We start from the raw sequence: 6,348 nt of genomic DNA, 5'->3' as shown, positions 1-6,348 counted from the left end.
ACCAGCCCACCTGCTTTTAGTTAGCTGAGAGGAGATTCCATCTCCTGAGCAGAGGGCATAGCCGGGTGGAGGTAGGCGGTGTCAAGGCCATCAATATTTACATCTCCTGAGCCTGAAGGTCAGTTCAAAAGGGCACCAGTAATTTATGGGGCTGTGGCAGTCACCCAGGGCAGATGCAAAAGAAGGAAGAGCCTGGAACTCTTCCCATTTCCCCTTTACGCTCTCTAAGACAAGAAGTTGCTGCCAACCGCTGGGGCATTCCAAAGTGAAAGGTGAACTTGATATTTTTAACCTAAAAAACATCACTTGCAGAACTCAGTGTTCAGGAATCTAACGCTATCAATGAGAAACCCTTCGAAGACTCCCTCAAATGAGACAGTGCGGGGGATCCTCTGACAGCAATCGCAGAGTGCACACGGGCACTAAATGGAGCACGGTTCCGGCATTACGTGCTGAAGTTATGGTTTAAAGTTGAAAATGAAGCCCAAAAGCCTACACTTAGCATCCCTGGTTATGAAAGGCACCCCCTTGAGCACTGTCAAATGTTCTCCTGCATTGGCTTGCTTGCAACACACACACACACACACACACACACACACACACGAGAAAAAAAAGGGCCAGCTAAATCCTTTAGGCTAAATACACACAGCAAAGAAAGTTCTGAGTCCTTCTTTTAGTGCTGGAGAGGTAACCAGGGCTTTGTGGATGCTTAGCCAAAGAGCTAAGCCCAGGACAGAAAATACCCACTTGATCCCCACCACCATCCCGACATACACACTTTACCAACTCAAAACTAGAGTGTGTATACGCAAACAAAATGGAAAGACTGGAAGAAACGGGACAGGAGGGCTGAGTATTAGCTCAAACAGAACACTTGCTTGGTCTTTCGACCTAGCTTGTAGAGTCTCTAGCCTTTGTGAATAAAAGCTTTGTTCTGCAATACATCAACTAAGTTTTTGTTTGTTTGTTTGTTTGTTTTGCCCAGCAGCATTAAAAACGTGAGAAAGTGGGATGAAGAACAATGCTCATTTAAAAGAATGCTTCACTCATGAGTGAAGCCCTGGGTTCAAGGCCCAGCGCCACACAGAACGAGGACTGACGGGGCACTATACGCTGATAATATCAGTGTTTGAGGATCGAGGCAAGAGGATCCAAAGTTCAGCGTTCTGCTCAGCTAGTGAAGGAGGTGAAGCCAGCCTGGGCTACACAATACCCTGTCTGAACGAAAAGAAAGAGAGAAAGGGTGGAAGGCACACAGTGAAAGCGTGTTCACAGACTTTAACAGGATGGACAGACTAACCTTTGAGCAGACGTCTTTTGGGGGGCACGGGGGCTGGAGATGGGCAAATATGAAGACGTTTCTGCTTGTCGTTAAGAGGTACATCCAGAAGGCATCCCAAGATGTGGTCTCCTTGTCGAAACCTGAGTTTTATCTTCCTGTTTTGAAGAGGGCTGTCCTGCCGTGTTATAAATTACCCCATAACTCACTCCCTTCAGGAACTCTGTGGGACGGAAGGAAGTAAACCCTGGAGTCGTGCATGTGTAGCCCTGAATCACACACATGCGCGCCTTTGAGGCAGCAAATCCCCGTTGGCCGCTGGATGCCGTCACCCATTCACACCTGAAACAAAACACAGAACACAGGTACTTAGAAACACCATACCCAAAGAAAGGCATCTTCATAACAGAACACAGCCCCCATGGTTCTCACCCTCCTAATGCCATGAGCCTTTAATATAGTTCCTCATGCTGTGGTGACCCCCAACCATAAGATTATTTTTGTTGCTGCTTCATAACTGTAATCTCGCTACCATTATGAAAGGCCATTGAACCCCCAAAGGGGTCTCAACCCACAGGCTGGGAACCGCTGCCTTAGCTACACCTATGCTCTTGCTTAACCATCAGCACTCCTCTTCCCAACCAAGGGTTCCCCAGTGTGACCGAGGTGAACTTCACACTGTAAAGCGCTGAGAACACACGTCAGGGTTCAGGACCCTGCCTAAGCTTTCTATACTAAACACGGACAGCATGTTAACCCACTTAAACATGATTTCAATTAGTCAAACTGACCTGAGTGTTAGTAACCAGATTTCCTCATCAGAAAGAGAACCGCCGTGATATCTTAACACGCCGCTAGCTCACAGAGCAAAAGTCAGGAGTCCAAACCCAGCACTAACCATGAAGAAAATCTCGAGGCTACCCTGTGTTTGGGGCTCATGTACCTACCCACTTCTTCACACCATGGGCCAAAAGAAAAAGAGGCCTTCAGACAGTCTTAAGTTTCTAAAGTTTCTGCATCTGAAAAGATGCAAACACCTATGTGGTTCATGTCAGGCCAATAGGTTTGGGTGGATTTCTCATTTGATACAAAACTGGTCTTTTAGGGAGAGTCTTTAACAAAACGGTGTTCTCTGTACTTTTAAACACAGTTGAAAATGTTTGGGCCACAGAGATAAGACCATCGCCCGCCTCCCTTTTGCCAGAATAATACCCACAGAAGGAGGGCGGAAGACAGAAAATATCTGCAGGCTCAACTCAACTTCATCAGCAGCCCTTGCCCTTCCCAACAGCCTGCCGGTTCATCAAGTTGGCAATCAGCTCAGGCTTGGTAGGACTCACCAGTACAGTGCGTGGTCTCCCAGCCTCTAGGTGAGACTCAGCAGTGGACCCTCAGGAAGGGTCTACACGTGAACGTTCAATACTCTAGCAGTATTTTGTAACTAATGCTCAGACTGGATAAAGAAATGGTACTTTTTAGGCAAAAGGAAAAAGAAAAAAGAAAAAAAAAGCCGACTTTGGGGAAAAGCGAGGTATTAGAAAGTTTTGTCAATTGCTTTTCAACAAAATAACCACTTCAAAGTTTAGCGCCTACAATGGCAGAGAACAGAGACCTGAAAAAACAATGACAGGACACATCTTTGACACAGCCTTTCAACGGCTATGATCATACATTGAAGATAAAAATTCTCTTTTAAATAAAAACCATTGTGGTATATTTAATAGAATAATATAATTAAAATATCCTTTCAATAAAAGGATTGCTACCGCCCTTTTAAGCTTTTTTTTAAAATGATCACTGATTTTAAAGAGCTTTCTAATAAGATTATCTGCCCTACAAAATAGAGCCAAGAGCACTCTGGCTGCATAGGAATGAACTGTGGTTGGTTTAACTTACAACAGAAGATGGCCCTACCCAAAGGGTCCTACGGAACTTGCAAAGCCAAGGCCTTAGACTTCCTCAATGTGCCGAGGAAGCAGGCGGAGAATGATGCCAGGCTGAAGAGAAATCTCAGCTGGTAGAGGCCCCTGCTCCTAAGCCTGAGCTCAGTCCTCCAGAGGCGAGCAAGAGAAAGAAGGCACCAACTCCCAGAAGTTTCCTCTGCCCCCCCATGCCTCCCCTGTAACACCTGTGCCCCCCCCACACACACAGTAAATAAAATGTATATATTACAACATCTTGGCCTGAGTTTAAACACACACAAAATTAAGTTCCTGCTAACCAATACCATATTTAAAAACAAAACAAAAACATGGATGTAACATATCTTTGGAATGCATCTCCATGAACACTCCACCCCCACAGCCTAGGCTTCCCAGGTGACTTCAGCTACACCTGTGCTGTGAATAATTATTTGGATGACAGATTAAAAAAAAAAAAAAACCTTAAGTCATACTTGTGCGGTTTTGCCTTCAGTGCTAACCCTGAGCAAATGGAAAGAAACCGGTCTTGTGAGCATCCCACTGGCCACCATGGAGGTCAGGAGATTGTTGACCCTAGACATGAAGAACAAGGCCATGTCCATGGCAGACATGGTGTCTGCCAGACATGAGGCGTCTGGAGCCTCGTGCCACCCTATCCCTGCTCTGCATTCCCAAGTCACTGAACTGTGAAGGCCTGGAAGACACCTTTAGCTAAAAACGGAAGTCGACAGCTGCGCGTCAGACTGTGAAAGGAAGGATCTTTATAAAACCCCAAGGGCTGGTGCTACCTAAAACAGCAAACACGACAGCCTCCACCTCCTCTCACTCCTCCTCTTCCTCTTTCTCTTCCTCCTCCTCCCTTTTCCTCTACCTCTTCCTCTCCCCTCTTCAACCTTTTAATGAAATACCAGCAAACCACATTCAAGGTCAGAAAAGGTCCCCTTGACCAACTGAACTGTTCTACCATATTTGATCTTCAAAATTAAAAGGCAGAGAGTTAAAAGTAGTAGCCAAATTCTAGATTCCAATTTGAAAACCGGAAATTGGTGCAGGACATAGACCAAAATAAAGACAAGTCATCTACTGGCATTTAGAGAGATTTCTTTTGTCAAATACTGATTGACACACAGGGCAAAACAATGACTCATGACAGCAGAGGACCATTCATGCCTTAGATATATCTTCAGCCATTTGGATGTGCAAGAGAGAAATTGCGAGGCCTGTCCGGAGTAGGGTTAAGAAATAACTGACCATGGCTAAAATAGTAAAGCCTCTAAAAGAGACATACAGCAAGGAGTACAGTCAGCAAAATGTCACCAAATTACACCCTTCGGTTTGCCTTGTCTTTAAAAGGCATGCGCTTCAGACACACATGCAGCCAGCACACAGCACAGCCAGGAAAACACTCCGCAACCAAAATGACAGCCTAGGAATCTGTGGCACTTATAAAGGATGGTTTGAGATATAGGCTTCATTTCCCTGTCTAAATAAAATATCCACAGAAATGATCTCCTGACACATAGAATCAGCCCAAAAGGGGTTGATTAGCCACGCATCAGGCCTGCCATCCCTATACCATGGTGGCTGAGGCAGAAGGATTGCCGCAAGGTTGAGGGTAGCGTTGAGACGCTCATTAGGCACCATCAGGTGCCAGGGTAGTCAGAGTTACAAAGTGAGACCTGCTGTCAAAAGTATTAAAAGAGACTTAAAACAAAGTGACGCGCCCGTTTATTCTGATCCGAAACAGTGAACGGACCCACTAAGTCCAAAGTCCCTCCTCCCAGTCACCCACTGTCCACAGGGAAATAGGAAGCTGGTTTTATTGATTTACCAGGAAATGACTCGCTCCCACATTAAAATCTTTCCCCAACAGTGAACCACATCTGCTCAGTTTCAATTGGGATGCAGCAGTCCTCCAACACAAACGTTTATTTGGTTAATATTTTTGAGACAGAGTCTCCCTATGGATTCCAGGATGGCTTGGGACTCACTAGCTAGTCCAGGCTGGCCTCCAACACGGAGCACTCCTCGGTCCTCCCAAATGCTTGGATTAGGGATATATATATGCCCACCCCTCCCCCAACTTTTAATTCCAAACTTTTAAAGAAGTTGTTTGGAAGAGAGAAGAAAACAATAACAGCTACCAAAAACAACTGGATATTATGACAGAAGGAGAGACTATTTTTCACTCAGATGTACATTATATTCAAACCGGAAATCAAGGGCAGCCTGTTTAAACCTGAGGCACCAAGTGAATACTATTCGCCCATCCTGGGCAGCCTCTGTGGAAGACTATTTACAGACCGTGGGTGGGTGTTTCATATCAATGCTGTAGACAGTATGTTTGTTCTGCCACTGATAGGAATGATTTGGGAATTACACAGGGAAGCATAAATACCTCTACACCTCCCTCTGTTTAGTTTTCAAACATTCTGGTTGCTGAAAAGTTGAAAGAGACAATTTGTTACTTCAGAGCCCTGGGTCCCCGTCTCTGAGAGCCGACTTGTCTCATCATGGGGCAGCAGCAGATTCAAAGTAAGAAGAGGCATCCCTGTGCTAAAGGACTGCGCCCGCAGCTGCCTGCTCCTTCGGCACACTTGGCTCGTGAAACCTTGCTGAAGCATTTGGCCTGTTCATCTAATTTGCCAGTTTCCTGGCCTTGACACCAGGAAGAAGCCTGAACATTTGTTGTTGTCCATTTGTTGAATCACAACGACTCAAGGCTTCCTCGCCACATTGGAAGAACCTGGCCAGTCGCGAGGAGACAGACCGACACCGTCAAGCCCGCTTGTGCTTTCACTGGAAATCAGTCTAGTGTTGCGTTCTAATCATTCTAGCAAGCCATTCTCGTGTATTCTCTTTGAAAAGTTGTCCTCACTAGCCATGAGTTCTTTAACACTCAAAAAAATGGGACCTGGAGAAATGGCTCAATGGTTAAGAACACTGGTTGATCTTCCAAAGGACCTAGGTTCAATTCTCAGCACCCAGATAGCAGCTCACAGCTGTAACCCCAGCTCCAGGGGATCTGACACCCTCACAGAGATACACATGCAGGCAAAACACCAATACACATAAAATAAAAGTAAGTAAGTCATTAAAAAAAGAAAAAAAGAAAAGTTCAAAAGAGTTTAGATGGCAACGGGGGGG

Source organism: Alexandromys fortis, unplaced genomic scaffold, assembly GCF_014885135.2.
Source record: "Alexandromys fortis isolate MF-2015 unplaced genomic scaffold, M_Fortis_MF-2015_v1.1 scaffold_5, whole genome shotgun sequence".
In the NCBI taxonomy this organism is placed as follows: Eukaryota; Metazoa; Chordata; class Mammalia; order Rodentia; family Cricetidae; genus Alexandromys; species Alexandromys fortis.
This window is presented reverse-complemented; position numbering follows the sequence as displayed.